The following is a 23,325-nucleotide window of genomic DNA, read 5'->3' on the forward strand; positions in this document are numbered from 1 at the left end:
CCAATCTAGACCAGAAAAAAGGCCTAGTCAGGGTTCTTCTACAAGGACTTCTAGTTGGAGTCCATGCAAATTAAAACAAGAGGCAAGAAATAATAACTAGTTGTGGCTATGAGACTTGGGAGCAACAAATGTGTGTCAAGGCCATCAATGAGAGGAGATTATTGAGAAGAAGCCTATGAAATTGACCTGTAACTTCTGAAAGGGTCACCCACAGAGCCTCTCCCAGCAATCCCGTGCTAGTCATGAATTCATTTATATACTTCTTTGGCCTCCCACATGGTGGTCTAAAGTCAGCCTGAGTGACCTCCAGTTTCCTTAGGTGTGCCATTTATGTTGGACAAAAACTACCCCCTCCTGATTTTATGGTTGCTTTTGCCACTGTGGTTTTACAATTTCTTCATCTTCTCTTTATCCAATTCATTCCTCACTACCCAATGAAGTCTCTCTTGTAACAGAAAAATAGCTATCACTGGTCTAAAAAGGGTCCAATTCTCACAACAAATGCTACATTCTGCACCTATAGTTTGCCACCTCTTTACTGAGAGGAACAATGTGTTTTAGTTGCTTAAATTTCTAGAGCCAAGATTATTCATTGTCAATTCCTTAGCATCCAATTGATATTTTTGCTGTTGTTTAATCATTCTTCAATCCTGTCTGATTCTTTGTGACCTCATTTGGGGTTTTCATGGCAGAAATACTGGAGTGATTCACCATTTCCTTCTCCAACCCCATTTTATAGATGAGGAAACTGAGGCAAATGAAGAGAAATTACTTGTTCAGATTGTGTCTGAAGTTTGATTTGAATTTAGGAAGGTGAGACTCTGGGCTTAGCATTATATCCATTATGTTACCTAGCTGTTCCAGCTAACTATTATTTCAATTTATTTTACTACAGTCAGAAAATATATTCTTCTTTTGGTTCTGCTTATTCTGCAACGGGAAATGCAACGGCTTCCATTTTCCTCTAACTTTTTCAAATTCATAATTCCCACTGACAGAATAATATCCCATTACATTCAAATATCTCAATCTGTTCTATCATTTCCCAATGAATGGGTTCCATTTTGTTTCTAGTTCTTGGTTGCCATGAAAAAAATGGGATCTGAGGTGCCTTTCTTTATATCCCTGAGGTCCTCAGTGGGTATGTCTAGAAGATGGATCGCTGTGGGTCAAAGGGGATGAACAGTTTAGTGATTTTTTTCCTATAATTCCAAATTGGTTTCCAGAAAAACAACGGATGTTTTCCCCAAACACACCTGCTGTTTCACACATCATCTGCTTCTTTCTCTGTCTCTATGTGCTGAAATACTCCAACCAATGAAATGGCTTCTCTAGGAAAGAAGCATCTGCTGAAAAAAAATAGTTTCAAGGCCTGCAAACTGGCCAAATCACCATTCGAGTGCACATGACATGTGAACTTCATCTGGAGAAGATTGTGGAATTCACATCATTCTCTGAACTCACAATCTTAAATCTTGGTAGAAGCTGTCTTAGCCACAAACAAACTTCTTCCAAGAATCATTTCTCCTTTGTTTATACTAACCACATTTCTTTTGGCAGGAAGACTTCAACAGCAGGGCTTTTAGCTTTGCCTAGTCACTTAGAGAAAGACACAGAGATAGAAAGATTCAGAGACAAAAAGATGGGGACAGACAGAAACAGAAGCAGAAAAGAGACTAAATTAGTGCAACAAGTGACAGATTCAGGATGATCAATCCTGAGAATTTAGCATCTCTTTTTTTTTCAAATAGGTGGAATATAGAAAAAGGCATCATGAATCTGGTTGAAACAATTTTATATGCACTCACAGAAGGATTGAATCCTGTCTCTGACAATTATTAGCTGGGTAGTGGCAGATTCACTTCTATGTGCTTCGGTCCAGGACAAACCTCCTTTGTCAGAGATGGTTTGTGATTTGACTTGGTGAAGGGAATTTTCATACCAGGAGTTACTGGCCTGAACAAACTCACAGGTGGAGGGAATCAGGAAGGAACCAACCCTAGTAGGGTTAGAGTATTGGTTGCTAAATGGTAGATCAAGATAAGGAGAGAAGAACCCTCTTAATGCTGTGGACTCTGGGCTTGGTAAAGATTCATGTAGATGAAAGGATTGAGCCCTGGGGTGTGCTGGTAAATATTTAACAATCAGATGTCTGAAAAAAGAATCTAGACACAGCATATTCAATTTTAAATGTAATCTGTATTGATTGTTTTCTCCATTAGTTTCTAGGAAAGACGACAAAACAAGTCAATTCCTGCTTTGTAGCATTTGTGAATTTTCAATATTTAACTGGATCACACTCTTGGCCAGACCTGGACTCTGTCTCTCTCCATACATACATAGTGATTCATTATCCTTCATATGAAATGAACTTGAAAAAATATCTTGATGAGTCAGCACACAACTTCATTTATTTTGGCTAAAGAGATTCCCATCTAAGTACTCTAAAAACCACATGTTTCTCTGGAACTGCCAGGTGCTGACCCAGGGCCCAGGAGGAAATGATCCCTCTCCTGATGGCCAGCTTTGAAAATTCCACACTATGAAGTGTTGGCAAATATGTCAGTAGAAGTCCCCAGTCACCTTTGATCATTCTGGTAGTAATTAGAACACAGGAGTTAGGGAACAGGAGGGTCGTTACTCACTACTTAGGAGGGCAACTCCCCCAAATAGAGGTTAATTAGGAGACCTTGTCCCCTGGATGCCACTCACACACACTGTGCCAGGTCTCATGAGCTGTGGTTCACTCCTTTCCATCAAACTACTCTCCACTCCCAATGACTACTTCAAGCTCCTATAACTTCTTGTACTGACTACAGGAATGGCCTTAATATATTGCCTTGCCACCTTCTGTAAGAGTTAAATTAATGTGCAATATTTCAAGTATTATTTTTATAAAGTTTATTATTTGACAAAATGGAACCATGTGCCGAAGTTTTTCTACCTGCTTAAAATTCCCCACTGCTTCCAAAGCTGTGACAGGAAGGGAAAGGGACAGACACAGAACTCCACCCAATTTATGTCTTGTCTATGTCAGCACATAAGGACAGGAAGTGAGTAAGGTTCTGGGAATCATAGTTTTTTGCTGGGGATCATGGTCTTTAAGGTAACAGATTCAAATTACACACTTCAAATCTTCCTATTCTCTCATATATCCTTCACTCAACCATTGAAATAATCTTCCTATGGCACACATCTGATCCTGTCACTCCCTTACTCAAAAGTCTTCAGTAATTACTTAATGTCTCTAGAAGAAAATACTGGTAGGCATAGAAAATCCTTAATGATGTGATGCTTGCCATCCTTCATGGACTTTTTCCATACTCTCTACTTTCCATCCATACTAGACATAAGATATCTGATTAAAAATAGAATCTCAGAGGTGGAGTCAATATGGTGGCTTAGAGAGAGCAAAAGTTTAGACCTCTGCAAATCCTTCCACACTGAATCAAAAACACAATATTTTGAGGGGACTAAAAACCAAAGCTCACAACAGGACAGAGCTAGAGAACCTTCCTGCTGGACGCAACTTAAAAGGCACACCTCCCAAAAAGCATCTGAACTCTAGAATGTGTGGGATTAAGGGGAAGGAAGAAGGAAGATCTCAGGACCCCACCCCCACCTACAGTGCTGAATCTCCAGAGGTGACTAGAATTTCTGGGTGGGCAAGGGCGCTAGTGCAGAATGGAGTACCTTGCTGACACAGCTATGCCAGACTCAGGGAGTTGAACACAGGAGGCAGCTGGAGGAAAAGCACAGAGCAGGCACCCTAGGCCCAGCCAAGACACTTCATCTTGCCCCCCCTTCTCCAGGTTTTGAACTCAAGGCACACCCAACTTTGCAGATCAACTCTAGCCTGGCTCAATCTTATCAATAGAGCAGATAAGTAGCCTTCAGAGGGCAGGGAAACTCAAGCTCCAACACCCTTCCTCCACAGACTGATCTGAGAGCCTTGCTGACTAAGCTCCAAGGGCAAAGGCTACAACAAACTACAGGCAAGTGAGAAGCCCAGCTCCTTTTCAGTTTCTTCAGCCAGGTGGGGAAGATCTGACTCAGAGTTCATTAATACTATCAACCTAACCTGGTCAATCAGCAGAGCATAAAAGAAGCTCCTTCAGGACAGAACAGCCCAAACCCATAGATTCAGCAAATAATGAGAGAAGCATGAGTACAGGCAATTACAGTGGGGAAAGAAGGGAGAAAATATGAGTAAACAGAAAAAGAAAAAAGAAATTACAATTGACAGCTTCTATCTAGGCAATGAACAAAGAGAAAATGGAACAGAAGAAGATCAAGGAACACCAAGCAAAAACACAGGGACACAGACTTTGGAAGAACTCAAAATATAATTCAAAAAAAAACATCTAAGACAGGCTGAAGACAACTGGAAAAATCTTTAAAAGCAAAATGTCATCTGGAAATGGAAAACAGTGTCTTGAAAGCCAAAATTAACCATACTAGACCCAACCTTGTTGCTTCATCTCCCTGTTCCTTTGCCCTTATGAAGTCTGAATCCCAAGTGGGGAATGAGTACCTTCTTCACCTTTGCTTCTGAGAATCCTTATGTTCTCTTGAGACTTGGTTCTACCTTCTGTAGGAAATCTTTGCTAATCCCATCTCTAGCTTTTAGTGCTCTTTCCCTATTCAAATTATTTCCCCATATTACTAAGTGATAGGTATATACAGATAGATGGATATAGATAGATAGATACATAGATAAAAAAGAGATAGCTATTCATGTATGTGGGCTATTTTTATGGATATACTTGTCTTCTCCTTCCAAAATATAAGCTCCTTGAGGGAAGAAGATATTTGATTTTTCTTTATATTTCTAGAATCTAGCATGGTGCATGACACATAATAGGAATAAGAAGTAAACATGATTTTATTAGGATAAGAAACTTCCAGGGTAGGAAATGCCATTAATCAATGCATATCAACATTTTTCCTACAATTTCTGGTAATATAGATGAGATATTAATTGACTTGCTCTGGGTTACATAGACAAAAGGTGTCAGAGGTGGATCTCAGACCCACTATTCCTTCCTTCAAGGCCAGCTCTTTACTCTCTAATGTAGAAAGAAAAACTGAATCAAGCTTTGGCATTTCTGCCACTGAGGTGGAGCAAACAGAAGTTGGAGTGTCAGAGTGAAGATTGATGGACAGAGATGACAGTTGTTGGGAGGGGGGAGGGTTGGAGAGTGACAATTGCTCTTGAGGGTTACTCTTTCCTGTCCCTCAGACTGGAAGGAGGGCTCTCTCCCTGTCTCTGGATAGAAGCACCTCTACTCCTGGATTTTTCCCAACTGTGTGCTCTACCTGTATCCCTGTGGATCGTGCCATCAAATAAAAGGATTTAAGGGGAGAAATTTGAACTTAAGGCCAGTTTTTAGGGGCACTAGCCTGAAAAGACAGCCCAATAAGCTCCGAAGTTATGAATCTTTTCTTCCTCTTGCTGTCTACTGCTAAAGACTTTCAATTTAAGAAAGCTAGCATAGATTATCGTAGATAGGAATAAAAGAAACCCTCCACCAGCCTGTGAGGCCTGGCCTCAGCTCAAAAACTGAGAGAGACTCAAACTCAACCTTAAAAAGTATAAGGCAATCCCTATTACCTCTATCCTGATGCCTTCCCAATCTAAACTTGTTATTAAATTCATCTTTAGTAAATAAACACAGTCAGATTATCTTTGTAAGGGTGAAGGGATCCTGAAGGGAGTAAGGGTTTTTTAGAGGAGAAGGCTCTCTGTAACCTCAAGTACCCAAATCTTGAGCTGCCTGTCTATGCTCTCCCCCCTTTCACCCTACACAATATCTCTAAGAAGAATGTTTTCATCTTGAGTTAAATAGCATGCAGTCAGATAAGAGGAGGAATATCATTTCAGGGGGACATAGAGGGAGCAGAACCTAAGGACAGCCATTCAAACATAAACGGTTCTTATTGGACCCCTGCCAGGCAACCTTGGTCCGGGGGGAGGCTTGTGCTTCAGGAGGGTCAGTGCTTACCTGCCCTGGGGTATCTTCAACATCAATCAGTAGAGAAGATATCCCATCAGGCTACCATGGTTTGCCCATTTTTCAGTAACCCCATTTTTCAAAGACAGCCTCTCAGCAGGGGATATCTCTTTCCTTTTTACCTCACCAGCAGCTGTATTCCCTCTATCCCTTCAACTCCTCCATTCCCTGTTACAAAACCTTCCTTATCCCCTGTACCTCTTCAATCCTCTACAATTCCATTAATTATTACACTAAGTACTCAATGAATCAAATTCTCTATATATACATATTTGTATATGTAACATGAAAATTGTATTTTGCCATATGTATGCACATAAACTTACATGCAGTAATTTCCATGGGAAGAAGCCATAAGCCATTTATGGGATCTCCATTATAATTCATTTTTGTAAATGAATAATCTAATAAAGCCAAAACATCAAATCATATACCCAAATAAACAAGTGATAAATCATATGTCTTCAAATACATTTCTGCTCCAATAGTTCTTTCTCTGGAGATAGATAGCATTCTTTTTCATAAGTCCCTCAGAATTATCCTGGATCATTGTATTGCTGTTAGTAGCACTCTATCACATTTGATTATTCCATAATATTTCAATTACTGTTCATAATGTTCTCCTGGTTCTGCTTATTTTACTCTGCATCAGTTCACCTAGGTCTTTCCAGTTCTTCCTGAAATCATCCTATTCATCATATTTTAGGGAATCTTCAAGAAAGTCCTTTGAAAGGAAATGTTATTAAGTGGTTAAAAGCCAAAGACTATTTAGTAAATATTTATCGAATGACTGATTAAGTATATTTCTGTATCTGTTTATATACATCCCTCTAGGAGAATGTAAGCAACTTGAATGAAGGCACTGATTTTCTCCCCTTTTTTCTTCATTTATTTCTAGTGACTAGTGTAATAGTTAAAATGGTTGAGGGTCATAAACTGTAAGAGTTAAAATAGGTGAGCTTGTAAACTGTAGTGAGTAAAATAGTGGAAGATATGAATTGTAGTAGATATATGAGTGGGTGAGTAAATTGTGACCACAGAGAATATGTTTTCACTACAGTGTCTTGTTTTTAAATCAAATATAAGATGGTCGCCAGGGAAATATTCCCAATTATGAATATACCCAAGTCAACTGGGTTTTATAGAGAATTTAATTAATAATACAATGAGGAATCAAAGAAAGAGAGAGAGAAAAAAAAAAGTAAATAAATGAGAAAAGAATAGGCCAGCCCAGGCAGCCCTGGCCAACCCAGGCCTAAGCCCTAAAAGAAAAGATCAGTCAGTCCTTAATCATTCACCATAAGATCTGTTCAAGCGAGGATTCAGAGGGACAGAGTCTCCCCAGAGGGAGTTCCAGCCAGATTCAGCCTCCCTTGAGAGACCTCCTTAGAGATTATCCTTCTCTCAACAACCTCCTTAGAGACTGTATTTGAGAAATCCTGTTTTTCAGCTTTTCCTTTCCTTATAAAGAGAAATTTTTCCTTTGTCACCTCCCCTAAATTCTTACATCTACCAATCACAGTAGACATTTTTCAAAGGACAGACCATTCTTAGTCCACACCTAAGAAGGTGTGGATTTTCAAGTAATTCACACCAGGAAAGCTCTGAGTAAGTTTCCCAGTTCTTTGTTCCTTGTAAATTCACAAGTTGCCTGACCTTTATAGGTACTTAGCTTAAGAATTTTTTTGCCTTATAAGTATGGGTTTAAGTACTTTCATTGTTCAGAAAAGAGTTCACAACTTTATCTTCCCCTAGGGCAGACCCAAGTAGGTGAAGTAGAGTTCTCACATTTCTGATCTAAGTAAAGTTCACTGTTTAAAATGGGGAATAGTCTTAATCCAATCTTATAAAGTAGGGTCTGGGAAATTTTAAGGTTTACACTAGCACATAAAAGACTTTTAATAAATGATTTTCATCTATTTTGACCCAGCAAAATCATGACTAATTTTGTACCCCAAAGAGATTAAAGAAAGGGTAGAAGGATCTACCTGTACAAAAATATTTATAACAGCTTTCTTGAGGAGGCAAAGAACTAGAAACTGAAGAGTCCATCAGTTGGGGAATAGCTGAATAAGTTGTGGTATATGATTGTAATGGAATACTATTTTGCTATATGAAATGATGACTAGGACAAACACAAAAGAAAAAAAAACCCTGGAAAGACGAATTCAAAATGGCAAAGTGAGCAAAACCCAGAGAACATTGTTCACAATAACAGCAATAATGTACAATGATCACATGTGAATGAATTAACTATTATTAACAATGCAAGGATCCAGGACAACCCCAAGGGATTCATGTTGAAAAAGGCTATCCACTGCCATAGAAGGAACTGGCAGTTTGAATGCCTCCATGGCAATACCTCTAGCAAGGAGGGAAACTCACTGCTTCCCAAGACAACTCATTCATTTCAGGATATTGTTTCTCCTTCTGTTGAGCTTAAATCATTGCTCAGCAACTTTCAGGAATTACACTAAAATTTGCCCCTTTAGGTCATGCAGAAAAGAATCATTTGAATCCCTAATTTTATATTGCTATATTCATACTAAACTATTTGAGAGTGAGATGAAATCATTCCTGCCTTCCCCTCAGACCTTAAGCCAATGTCTTCTTTAGAGTAGAGGAATAAAATATAGAAAGGCAAGTCAAGCTTTCAAGGAACCTCCAAGGCTATCTAGTGCTAGTTGTAACTAAGCAGTTGCTAAGAAGGAATTCCCCCTTCAGTGCAAGTGATCATCTGCCCAGTGACTGAATACCTCGAATTAAGAGGCACTCACTCTTTCCTAAGGCAATCCAGTACAGTTCTGAACATTTCTAACCATTTCTGAACTATTCTAACCATGTAACTGTCTTGTTTTGTTCCTGAACCTATATGACTTCTGTCCATTACTTCTAGGGCCTTCAACTGTCCGGTCTTCCCCAACTCTTAAAATCTGATCTCGTTCCATTTAAAGACTATCATAGTTGATGCCAACCTCCAACTGTTTTTATTCATGCTATTCAGATCATTAAATTTCTGCTGTACACAGGACCATTGGATCATAGAGGTAGAGCTAAATAAAACTGCAGATGTTCAAGAACATAACCCCCTCATTTTACAGATGAAGTCAATCCCAGAGAAGTTGTTACTTGCGTATTTATGTAGCTCGTGTGCCATTGAGGGGCATTTAAACCTAAGTCTTGCTGACTTCAAGTCCAGTGGTCTCTGTGCTAAACCACACTGGCTTTAGATGACCATCATGCAAGGGAACCCACTTTGGTTAGACAAAGAGTACTTGTGGACTTGAGAGGTTTTTAAGGCAGTCTCCTTATGGCAAAGTCTATTGACAATATAAAGGCTGCAGGACAACTACTAAGGTTACCCCCATTTCTGGTGAGTCCCTGAGACATAGGGTACCAGAAAGTATTCCCCATTGGCTATGGCAATGAAGCTCTTTGAATGGTTGACCGCCTGAAGGTTCAACACCTAGAAAATCAAGGGGGCCCTCTTTTGGAGGTAGGTTCAGAGGCAGAACTTTGCTGATGTGTATTACGGTGGACAATATCACCACTAAGACCAGATAATTCCTTGGCTTGATGACATAATGACATGGACAGGCTCTTTCTTTGTGGCTATCCCTCTGTTATCTTCATTGATCAAGATATTCACTTTGTCTTCAGCATCATACAGGATTCCCCCTTAGTTTCATGTTCATGTCATGTTCATCTTAAATTTCATTTTCATTTCTCTTAGGATGTAACTTTTAAATAAAAGCAGCATATCTCTATGAAAGCCAAGGATGGCTTGGGAGTGGAGGAGAGATACTATAATCATATAGACAAGACGAGGAAAGATGCATTCATTGCCCAATCAATACTTCTGGCAAGTCCATGTGTAAATGTGATTGGGTGGACAATAGAACCCTCAGAGAAATGTGGGAATTGCCATACTCTGGTCCAAAGGGTATGATTTCAAACAACTAGTTATAGATATCCCTGAAAAGTGAAGATGGTAGCCAGGGCACCTGGGATGGAAGGAGAGCCTAGTGAGGAAAAGAGAGGTATCATCTTTGACTAAAAGACAAGTTGCAAGCAAGGACATTTTAAACCCTTAGCATATGCTTCCAGGTATTATAGTTTGTACCTCTGGGGTAGGGGCAGAGATAACTTTAGAGGACTGGAGCTAGTGACTAATTTTCTGTTCTTAATTTCCCTCCTTTCACTATCTTCACATCCATGTAACTGTCTGACCACTAGAGTTTGGCAACATCCCACCCATTCTGACTTTAAGAGGTGGTTGTGGTTTGGGGATATTGTGTTTGCTGTTGTTATTTTCCTTTGTTGTGAAGGAAAGAATTTATATATAATTACCCTTCAGGGTTTTATGGGTTAGTACTTCCAAACAACATCCTGGTTATTTCCTCCTAGACGTAAAATATGGTGCTAGATCTAGTGTAGTCATGAGAAGATGGGTACTAATAGGTGGAATGTTTAGGTTTATTTGTTCCTCCCTCAGAGGCCAATCAGGCTTCACAGTGGTAAAGATTCAAAGTATAAATGTTTCTTCGGGAGGAAACAAACTAACATGTCTTGCTTTCAGTGGCAGTCCTTAGTTATAAAGTCCTAAAAGAGAGCTAGTCTGTTCAGAGGAAAATCATATCCACTGAAATCCAGAAGAGAAGAGAGCTCTTCAGAACAGACACATTTTATTTTCATGTTGACTTTATTACTGATCTGCGTCCCTCTCATACAGGGGAGACCTAGTTGAACCTTTGCATCTTTATCATTTGCCTATATTCTGTTAAAGTGTTTTTTCATTGATTCAGTCTCTAGAACATGAACTTGCATTTGAGGCCAGTCTGTACCTGGCCCGAGACATTAGTCTAATCCTCTAAATTTGTAGATAGAAGACTTGGGGGGGGGGGTGTTATATCATTGAAATCAATTTCAGAGACAGTTTTGCATTTGGGGCATTTTTTTAGTATATTCCAAAGTATATCCATTAGATCAGTGTAAATGCAGGAAGAAAGTTTTCATGAAAACTAACCTGTGAGTTCTTTGGGGGGGAAATGGGAAGGCGGATGAGAGAGGAGGAAAAGTAGGGAGAGGGGAATTTGCTGCTAACTATTCTCCAGTGACACTGTTTCTTGTCTGGTATTAAACATCCCCTAGCACGACATGCCTGCCTCTGTTTTTTTGGACAATATTTGTGCTACCCAGTTTTTAGCAAACATCAGGGCCAAGTCACAAAATAAAAGCATCTGACAAGTGACAGTCTCTTCTCCAAATCTCCCACAAACATTCCCCAAATCCCATGAGTGAGCTGAATGAACTCATTCTCCACTTACAGAAAATTAACAAGTCACTGCAAGGTTTCTCAAGATAATTCATATAGTGCTGCCAGGTTTCAGCTACAGTCTTGTTCAATCAATAATGATTTTTCCAGCCAGCCCTCCTTATGTCAGAACGTATATGGGTGGGTGAAAATATAACTCAATTGTATTTCTTATTTTCCAAAGATTTCTTCCAAGATGGAAAATCCCAAGCTGGAGAGTTTCCTGATTTCTGGCAAATATACACATGCACAAATGCACATGAATTTGTCTAAATCAGACATGGGATACACTGAATATGTCTAGTAAGGACTTTTCTCCACTAGGGAAAAGGAGGTTGGGGATGTGTAAACCTTTGGGGAATATGGCTTTCTGTGCAGGGATAGAGGGAAATTTACAACCATATTCCATAAGATCAGGGCAAAATATCCATCATTTGCCAGAGTTTGCAAAACCAACTTTTTTTTCATTAGTGTAAATACTACTAGAATCTACCAATATCCTAGATGGCTTTCCTCAATATTCTTTCCCACCTTCCATTTACATAGATGGTCTACCCTATGAAGCATTGCCTTTTATTTTGAGTATTCCATTTGGAAGGAGATCCTCTCTTGTAGGATGCCTATTATCTGGAACAATTTCTTCTAGAATCTATCTCCACTTCATGACTTTTCCAGGTCTTCTGAAGGCAGCTAGACAGGTCACTGAATGGAGTACTGGAGCTAGAGACAGGAAGACATGAGTTCAAATCCAGTTTCAAACATTTACAAGCTTTGAGACCCTGGGGAAGTCACAACTTCCGTCTGCCTCAAATTCACCCTTACCCCTCCCCTTTTTTTCTATTTTTGTGCCACATTTAACCCCCTGGCTACTCTGCTCTTTAAGCAAGCATATTGGAAAGAAATTTGTGCGAATGACACTATAAAAATAGTTATATAGTCCAGTATTACTGAATCCCTTAGGGTTTATTGAAATAACTTTAATCCTGGAGAACTCATCTGGTATTAATTTGGACATCATAAAGCTTTTGCTTGAATTTCTCCCTCAATGCAGCACAACCTCTGCTGGTCTCTTGCATGGTTACAGGTTTTGCTATGTTTATGATTTGCCCGGGAGGGACCTTATTAGTAAGCCTGGAAGAGGGTGTGTGCAATGTGTGGGTTTCTGCAGTGTTGTTTATCTTGGGGAGGAAACAAACAAACATCTCTCATTTTCAGAGCAACGGTACTTAGCCATGACAGGAAGAATAATAAGGCATCGTACTATCCCCTGCCTTCATTTGGGGAAGACAAATATTGGACACCTGCTTTGCCATCCCACTGCTATTTCCAAGTCAAGGCAGGCTCTGAGACTTTCTGTCACCTTTCTAAATGAATGACTCTGTAGTCCCTGGACCAGGGGCAGAAGGTCATACACCTGGCTGAGGCATTCGGGGTAGGAGGTTGAGTTTCCTGCAGTAGGGGCATTGAAAAGCTTGTGTTTCCCAGCTTCCCTGTGAGTAGCAGTAAATTTTGTGATGGCCCCATTAGCTTCCATATTGTTCCTATGGGCAAGTAATATTATTTTAAAAAATCAGTATAAAGGGAAAATCAAAGAGGAAAGGATCAATTATAGGGACCCAGAAGACTTCTAGCCTCACTGTCCATAGCAGTGTCTGGGAGCGAGAGAGGGATACAAAACTGGGGTATCTTAAGTTACCTTAACCTAAAACCCACTTGTAGACCAAGTATACAGAAGAACCACTGCATCAATTGAACAGAGAGCCACAGCTCCCACACTGACCTTCCTCCTAGGATGCTTTATAGTCTTTGAGGGCTACTTCCACCTAAACAAGTCCCCCAACTACTTTTGAGCAAAGTAATTATGTATCTCAACCCTCATGCTCTGAGTGGCACATTGCCCTGGATGAATAACCCCTTCCAAGATAGTTATAATTTGGGAAATGATGATGATTGCCCTACTTATCTCATAGGGAATCAACTGAAGTGATATGTGCAAAGTGCTTTGTAACCATTAACAACTACATATATTTATTCATTTCAAGTGGTTACATGAGGAAGGGGGAAAGCCCAGACCTCTGATTTCATTGATTTGGGGGAGTCCTAGTTAGGAAACTCTCCCTTGGTAATTAGAGGTTTACCTGGGGTGTGGAGGAAAATACTGAGGGACTAAAGAGCTAATCCCTAATCACACCTTCCCTTTGAATGAATAAAATTGCCAAGTGATGGAGATACAAATACAAAAGTAAGACAGTCACTGTGTCTAAACTCAAGGATTAACATCCCATTAAGGGGACTAATATGTATCTGGAATGGTGGCCAAGGATGATTGGTTTTATCTAAGAAGAGGAGACACGGAGCTTCCGTTTGCCTCAGTTCTTCACCTTCAAATAGAGATGATAATAACACCTATCTCCCAAGGTTGTTGTGAGGATCAAATAAGATAATATTTGTAAAATACTTAGCATAATACCTGACACGTAGTAAATACTTCAATAATGTTATTACTACTGTTCCCATGATCTTTACCATGGGGTCCATTGTAATGAATATTGATTCTAAATGTAAAGGACCTGTATTCAAATCCAACCTCAACATATATTAGCTGTAGGACCTTGGGTAAGTAACATAAGAAGTTTCAAGTACCCTATAAAGAGATGGTGGGAAATTCGTATATCTATTGTACTTCCTCTGGAATAGACATGTCTCTAATGGTTAAAGTCAAATTGAGCAAATGGCTGGTTTACCAACTTATTCTTTGTTTCTACACTTCTTACCCAATTTGCTGATCTCATCCTACAAATCTAGATAATGTCTACCTGCTTTAAAGAAAAGAGCACTGGTTTGGGAATGCAAAGCCCTGAGTTCAAATCACAGATATATTGCTTTTTACTAGTGTAATTTGGGGCCAGTCATTTAACCACTTTGCCATTAACTTACCTCATCTATAAAATGAGAGAGTTAGATTAGATCAAGAATGTGTAGTCTCTGACTGATACACTATGGTACAATCGAATGTAATGGACTTCTCTACTAGCAGCAATGCAATGATCCAAGAAAATTCTGAGGGTATCCACATTCAGAGAAAGAACGGTGGGAATAGAAACACAGAAGAACTGCTTGATCACATGGGTCGATGGGGATATGATTGGGGATGTAGACTCTAAATGATCACTATAGTGCAAATATTAATAATATGGAAATAGGTCTTGATCAATGACACCTGTAAAACCCAGAGTAATTGCATGTCAGCTACGGGAGTGCAGTTGGGGGAGGGCAGGGAAAGAACATGAATCTTTTAACCATGAAAAAAATATTCTAAATTAATTAATTAAATAAAAATTTCCAAAACTTAAGAAAAAAAGAATGTGTAGTCTCTGAACTTGTTGTAAAAATGTTCTGAAAACTGCATTTCAACAAAATTGGTTTGGATCAATGTCTTCTAAATTCAAATCCGGTTCTTTTTCTACTGAATCATACTACTACCATAAATTTCTTCTGGAACCCAGAATCAAACCAAGAATTTTTTTTTCATCCTCATAGTTTATATTATGTCACTGAATGTTTTGAAAAATGGTTAGGAACTCATCCAAAACCAGTTCAAGCTCTCAACATAAAAGCGTTCATCAGCAAAGGGTATATCTGCATAGACTCTGGATGGCATCACTGACACATTTGCTACCCCCAGATTGTACGTACTCCCATATGTTTGGGTTCTGTTGACATCTTTATATCTATCTGCCTATCCCATAAGCCATCCAGAGCATTTCAGAGATAAAATTTATATGGAATATTGGAAGAAAAATCAAGTAACTGTCCCCCAATCATGATGAATTGACTGGTGGGCTATTAGAAATGACTTGTTCATTGAGATTGCTCAGTTGTTTTCAGATAACAAAACAGGCTCAGGATTCTATCACTTGTACCACATAGCTGCTTTATACACTCTAAAGTGTTTTATCAAATTCCATGTAAAATGGCAATTCTTATTAATGGGAAATATCACCCAAAAGCCCTTGAATATGTTCTAAAATGACACATTTTTCTCTTGGTCACTTCATATCTTCTTGACTTGGTCATACCCATCCTTCCTGAGCTTTGATGGTGACCTACTTAACCCAAGGAAGATAGAAAACCAGGAACTCAGCAAGAGTATCCAAAACCTAGACAGTTATGTATACAGGATTTCTGTGAAGGATTTGTAGTGTTTCTGTCAAGTTTCTTTGTTTTTATTTATCATAAACCAGACATGCCTGACTTCTGGCAAATTGAGGAGATGAATTTCAGATTTTGTAGAAATTAAACATTTTGGTCTTTATAAACAAGGTTTTATGCTTCTCCCACACTTGTCCTCAGTATCTTTCCCAAGATGTACCCAGCTGTTCACTGACTCTTGACTTCAGATGCCCCTTCTAAAACTGATGGAAAAGAAAACACCTGGGGTGTTTATGGAATCCAAATAGGGACTAAACCAGCTCACCATCAAAAATTCAGTAAAGGCCTGGAGGCCCTGCTAATGACACTTTTCAAGGGGGAAGGAGAGAGCCACAAGAGCCATGTCCTCTTAGAAGTTCTGCCAAACTGACTAATACCATAAAAATGTGAATAATTTGATCTAAGAAGGAAGTCTCATCTAGATCCACCATTTTATTGGGTCTGTTACAAGTGAAAGCCACTGGAACTCTAGGAGTAGAAACACAGAAGAAAAACAACTACTTGATCACATGATTTGATGGAGATATGCTTGGGGATGTAGACTCTAAGCAATCACCCTAGTGCAAATATCAATAATATGGAAATAGGTCTTGATCAATGACACATGTAAAACCCAGTGGAATTACTCATTGGCTACAGGAAGAGGAAGAGAGGAGGGGAGGGGGAAAGAACATTAATCATGTAACCATGTAATAACCATGGGAAAATATTCTAAATTAATTAAATAAATAAATGAACTTAATTTAAAAATAAGCAAAAGCCATTTTTATCACACAAGGCAGAGTGGACCATGGAAAAAGCAAACCTCATTTCAGACCAATACTATGTTTGTGACCTTGGAAAAGTAATTTTTCCTCCATGGGCTTCAATTTCTCAATATAAAACAAGAGACTTAGAACTAGATTCCCTCTAAGGCCTCCTCTTTCCCTTGAGATATTTTCATATGATGCTGTGATCCCTCTGTCCTACCCTTATTCTCTTATTCTTTCACCTGAGATTCCCATAGCATCCCACAGTTGATAGGAATTAAAGCAGCCACCTAATCTAGACCACTCTTTTCCTTAAATACCTAGCAGTGAGGCAACGAGGGCAGTTCTCCAGTCCAATTCCAGATAGTCATAATTGTTAGAAGGTTGGGGTTTCCCCTCTCTTAAAATCAAGCCTAGACCTTTTTCTTTGAATCAGCACTAACCCAATTACAACCCTCATGATGACTTGGACACGTGATCCCTACAGTGCTACCTGGGTAGAAAATGCCCTTGTTTCAGGGACTAAAATATTCTCCAAAATAAAGGTCTCTTTCTCTTTCATTCCATCTTGGCTGCATATTGTTGAGACTACCCATTATGAGTCTGATGATGTTTCAGTCAATGAAATCCTGGAGATTGATTTCTGGAGACTGATTTCATTGGGAATGAGAGAGGAAGTGGGCTTTCTTTATTCAAAACTCCTATTAGCCCAGCTTTTCACTCAGGCTCAGGAAAAGACTTGGAAAGCTAGGAGAAATCTGGATAGAGGAACAAAAATCCTATTTAATGTTTTAGCTGGTTCATCCTAAGCCAGGACAATAAACAGAACCACAAAAGTGATTGTTTCAGCCAGGTTTTCAAAATTTGTTATATATTAAATTCACCTATTAATAATATAATAACACTCATAAGCATGTGTACACACATGTACATTCACATGTATAATGTGTGTATAATAATTATCATGATGAAAAGTAGTCTGGCATAGTGGATAGAAGGCTGGTCTCAAAGTGAGAAAGACTAGATTCAATGCTGACTGTGACCCTGAGAAAACTATTTAAGCCCTTGTTACTTCTAAGATGAAATGTTTCAAAGCAAGAGCCAATCTGCAATAATAGTTTCCTCAGAGGCCTAGTACTGATACAAATGAAAAAGAAACAGAGTCACAGAGACAGAAAGAGATTGCTCTCTACTGGCTGCTTCCCTACTGGCTACAAACACTGTCCAATTCTTCCCTGTCCTCAAAAATCCCTGATGGGGATCTCTCTCCCCTTTGGGGACTAAATTTTTTGAGAAGGTTGTCTACAATTGATGCTTCCACTCGTTATCTTTTTCTTCTTAACTCTACAATCTGGCTTTTAATCTCATCTTTCAAACCAACTTCTCTCTCTAGAGTCTCGCAATTGACATACCCAAGGAGCCAGTTCTTATCATTAATCTCTCTAAAGCCTTTGACAACTAAGTGATGTAGGGGATAGTTGGGCAATGGGCCTGGAGTCAAGAAAATCTGAGTTCAAATATGTCCTCAGACAATTACTACCTGTGTCACCCTGGACTAGTCTCTTAATCTCTGTTTGCCTCTGATATAAAATGGAAAGGACACTAGACCCTCCCTCACAGAGAGGACAACACCTTGTTGTAAGGATCAAATAAAATAATATCTGTAAAAATTACTTAAAATAGTGTTTGGCACATAGTAGGTACTGTATAACTACTTATTTCCTACTATTTTCTTCTGTCTCAGTTTCATGATAGTAATCTCTCCTAGTTCTCTTCCTACCAGTCTGACTATTCCTTATCAGCCTCCTTCATTGGCTTCTTTATGCAGGTCATTCTTGCCAACACTAGCTATCCCATGGGCTCTATCCTAACCACACTTTTTCTCTTCTTCTATATTGTTGCAGTGGATTATCTCATCATCACCCATGAATCCAATTATCATCTCTCTCCTGATAATTCTCATATCTCCTCATCTAGCTCTAAACTCTTTGCTGACCTCTAGTTTCACATCTCTCCACCTGCTGAAGATCTTGAACTAGATGTTTTGTAGACATCTTAAACTCAATAAATCCAAAAGTAAACTCATTGCCTTTATTCCCAAATCTTCTCCCTCTCCAAATTTCCTAATTACTATTGAGAGATCCAACATCCTCCCCATCACTCAGGCTCACAACCTAAGTGTCATCACTGATTCTTTACTCTCTCATCCTCTGTATTCAATCCATTGCCAAGATCTGTTAAGATTATCTCCAGAACATATCTCAAAAACACTTCCCTTTCTTCTCTGACACTGACACTACCCTGGTTCAGGCCCTCACTCATACTAGAATACATACCACAAAAGCAGACTAGTGGATCTGCCTAACACAGGTCTCTCCCTATTCAAGTCCATTCTCCACTCAGATGGCAAAGTGATCTTTTCCAAAAGTTTGGGTTTGACTATTTCACTCAAGTACTCTATAAACTTTAATGATTCCCTATCACCTCCAGGATCAAATATAAAATCCTGTTTGGCATCCAAAGCCCTTCATAGTTTGATTCATACCCTTCCTCCCATCCTTCTACCTTTTCTGCTTTCTTATACCTCACTGAAATCCAGTGACATCCTCCTCCTTTCTCTTATTCACAAAGGACACTCTGCCTCTTTACTCTGGCCATTTTCTCTGACTCTTCCCCTATACATAGAATTGTCTTCCTCATCTCTGCCTCCTGAATTCCTTGGCTTCCTTCAAGTCTCACCCCAAACCCTATCTTCTACAAGAAGTATTTCCCATTCTTTCTTAGTTCTGGTACTTTCCCTATTGACCTTTTCTTTCTTTTTTATAATTGAAATTTTTATTTAATTAATTAGTTTAGAATATTTTTCCATGGTTACAAGATTTGTGGTCTTTCCCTCACTTCCAATACACCACTCCCATAGCTGATGCACAATTACTTTGGGTTTTACATATGTCATTGATCAAGACTCCTTTCTATACCATTAATGTTTGCATTAGGGTGATCACTTAGAGTCCACATCCCCAATCATCCCCATCGACCCATGTAATCAAGCAGTTGTTTTTCTTCTGTGTTTCTACTCCCACCGTTCTTTCTCTGGGTGTGGATAGAATTATTTCTCACAAGTCCCTCAGAATTGTCCTAGATCCTTGCATTCGATTGTGCCACAGTGTATCAGTCTTTGTGTACAATGTTCTCCTGCTTCTGCTCCTCTCACTCTGCATCACTTCCTGGAGGTCGTTCCAGTTCACATGGAATTTCTCCACTTTATTATTCCTCTTAGCACAATAGTATTCCATCACCAACATATACCACAATTTGCTCAGCCATTCCTCAATTGAAGGACATCCCCTCATTTTCCAATTTTTGGCCACCACAAAGAGCTCAGCCATGAATATTCTTGTACATGTCATTTTCCTTATTATCTCTTTGGGGTACAAACCCAGCAGTGCTATGGCTGGATCAAAGGACAGACAGTCTTTTAGTGCCTTTTGGGCAAAGTTCCAAATTGTCATCCGGAATGGTTGGATCAATTCACATCTGTTGACCTTTTCTGATTTATTCTGCATTTAGTTTGTGTATACAGAGTTGTTTGTAGATTGTCTATTAGATTGGGAGCTCCTTGAGATCTGGGACTGCCTTTTGTCTTTCTTTGTAAATAAGTGCAATGCTTGATAGGTGCTTAATAAATGTTTACTAACTGATTTAAATTACAAAAAGAGAGAGAGAGAGAAAGATAGAGAGAGATGGATTGATGGATGGATAGATGGATGGATGGATGATATAAATAGAGATAAAAATGTACTAAGCACATTTACACATAATGTCAAATAATACTAGATACTTACATTGTATCTATTTCCCCAAATTGCACTGCCTTACTCCTCACACTGAAATAGTATACTGCCTTCCAGATGGTCCCCAGAGCACTGCTCCAGACTAGCTCTACTCACCCTTAGAATATGTATCTTCCCCAACTCCCCCCCCCCAGTTGCCTTAGTGCTATCTTACTGTAGTTGGCCTGATATCTACACCCTCTAAATAGCCCAGCCCTGGTATTTAAAGTTCAATTTAAATCCTCCATCTGCTGCAAATTGCATCCAATTTGGGAACTTGTAAGCATAGGAAAAACGATGCTCTTTATCCAGACCACATCACTAGTCAGTCCATTGAAATTGCATCCTTACAGATCTGACCCTCCAAAGACGCTCTACAGACCTCCCAGGTCAGTTCATTAGATTCCAAACTATTCCAAACATAAAGTTGTGTTTCTGGAACCACTGGGAACCCTGGATTAACCATCATAGGAACTTGGAGTCGGTACAATAGCTCAGCTGTGAGCCTTAGAAACTGCTTCTGTCTTTCTGCAGGAAGGGCTCAGAGAAATTGCATGTCTTCAAGTTGGAACCTGGAGCTCTATCCCTGTTCTCTGAGAAGTTCTGGCAGTAGGGGCTCGGGCAGTCTCTGAGTCCATCATCTTTAATGTGAGCTGCCAGGCAACAAGCAGCTCTCTGGTGCTCAAGAAAGCAGCTCCTGGCTCACTTGAAATAAAGACAGGTAGAAAAAGCAGAAGGCATTTCTAATGTGTGGGCTTTGCTTTTTTACCCCCAAAGATCCAAAGCATTGGTTTTTATTCTATGGAGGTACCTTGGGTAGAACCTGAAGTTGTGAGAGGTGGTTTGTTCCTTGTGTAAGAGTTAAAGTTAAATACTTAAAGTATTATTTTTTATAAAGTTTATTATCTGACAAAATAGAGCCATATGATTAAGTTTTTTCCACCTGCTCAAAAGTCCCTGCTCCACCAAAGTCACCACAGGAAGGAAAGAGAGCTAGACACGGAACTTCACCCAATTGATCTCTTGTCTATGTCAGCATGTAACTACAGGAAGTGAGTGGGCTCCTGGGAATCGTAGTTTTTAGGGTAACAGATTCCAGTTTCACACTTGATACAGTTGGCATTAGTACAAGAGCCTCTATTTTGTCCTCCTTGCAGCCCACCTATCACATATACAATCCTTCCTCCACAGAATACCAAAATGATATTCCTAAGCAAGAACATGTCCATGTAACTCCCTCATTCAAGAATTTTCAATGGTTCCTTGCTTCCTCTATGATAAAATGCAAACTCACCTTTTTGCCTTTGAATTTCTTCATAATCTCAGCTTTTCCCATAAGAACTCAACTTTTCAGCTTAACTACCCATTACTCTACATCATCCAATCTATATTATAAACAATATTTCCTACTTAAACATTCCCTTTTTATCTCTTATCTCGATGCTTTTGCACAGGCATTATTACATGGTGAGAATGTTCTCTCTCCTCACTTCTGTCACCCAGTGGTTTAATGGTAAATGTTTACCAACTAATGTTCAAAAAAAAAAGTACACAAGGGACATCTTAAATTTAATCTGTATTAACATTTTCTCCATCACTTTCTAAAATTTAGACAATCAACACAATAATAAATCAGGTCCTGACTTAGAGCGTTTGTTGATTTCTTAGATATTAATTAGATATTAATTAATTAATCTAATAATTATTAGATACTTTAAATTTAACAATTGTCTCTCCAGAGCTGGCTCTAGCATATCCCTGCTTGTAACCCTGAGGTTCATCTTAAGTACCATAAATATTTTTGTATTTATTTTGTATATATTTTCTATTTGTTTAGTTATATCCATATTTCTTTTACACTACAAAATATAAGCTTCCTAATTCTGATTTGTGTATATATCTCCAGTGTCTGGTTAAGAGTAGACACTTAATAAATGTTTACCAAATTGAATTATTGGATTGGATTAATGACAGGCTGACATTTTGTCAATAGTCCCTGAGACACATGACTTCTTTCTAGAATCTGCTAGTAGGTTTCTACTACTTGTTCTGCTTCTTAAGAAAATGAGAGCCTTGTTTAGTTGTGTGCTAATTTAGATCTCACCACCATTGCCATTATTACTGCCATCATCATTATATCCATAGATTGAACCTTATACCTCATTTGATCCTTACAACTACCTATAAGAAAGTAAGGGTAAATATTAATCCAATTTTATATCAGAAGAACCAACGAGACTTAGAAAGTCCCACTTTCACTCATTCCATTAGTTCTTTGGGTGGTGTTTAGACATGGGTATTTTGCTTCTAAATCCAGGTTCTTTCTCCTACAGGATTTCTGCTATCTTTCTAAACAATAATGGAATAGAGGCCCAGGAAGATGTGACACAGGAGACCAACCCCCAGATTTGACTTAATGGAGAAAAAGAGGAACTTATTTTCATATTTAAGTTAGGAGTCCCTTGTGCTTCATGCAACAGATACCATGATATGTCTGCGTGACCCTGGGCAAGTCACTTAATTCTGATTGCCTAGCCTTCCTGCCCTTCTGTCTTAGAATTGATACTAAGACAGAAGGCAAGAGTTTCAGGAAAAAAATGGATAACATGATAGAGTTGAAAGAGAAGGAGACTTAAAGTCAGAAGATGTGGGCTCACATCCTAGCAGGCATGGCATTGGTTCCTGCCTTTGCCAGTTACAAAAAAATCTTATTGTTTATCTCTCTAGGATCCATCCTTCTTATTGTTAATATTCTATGATCTCTTTGTTTTGATCCCCTTCTAGGAACAATGGCCTTTTGAGGAAAATGCATTTTTCTTTTTGTCTCTATTTCCCAATCATCTTCAAGTATCTAATGCCAGCCCCTCAAGCAGTGGCCCACTCAGAAATTATACAACACTAGAGATTTCTTCTTGATTGGCCATGAAGGCTGCACCAAATTTCTCCCCTATTCTGCGAGGATAAACAAGGTTTATATGTGCACTATTTTCAGGCCACTGAGAGCTTTGCATGCCTTCTCCTAGCCTGCAACCTGTGAATTATGAGATCTCAGGGGGTTGAGGTTTTCTTCTGAGCCTCAATTCAAGTCAACTGGCTGACAGAATTGTACTAATATTGACTAGCTCAGGAGGCAGGAGAAGGAAATATCGCCTAAAGGGGAATATGGCTTCTGAAATCACAAAGCATTTTGGGGAGGTAAAAGT

This window comes from Monodelphis domestica, chromosome 1 (assembly GCF_027887165.1).
Source record: "Monodelphis domestica isolate mMonDom1 chromosome 1, mMonDom1.pri, whole genome shotgun sequence".
NCBI lineage: Eukaryota > Metazoa > Chordata > Mammalia > Didelphimorphia > Didelphidae > Monodelphis > Monodelphis domestica.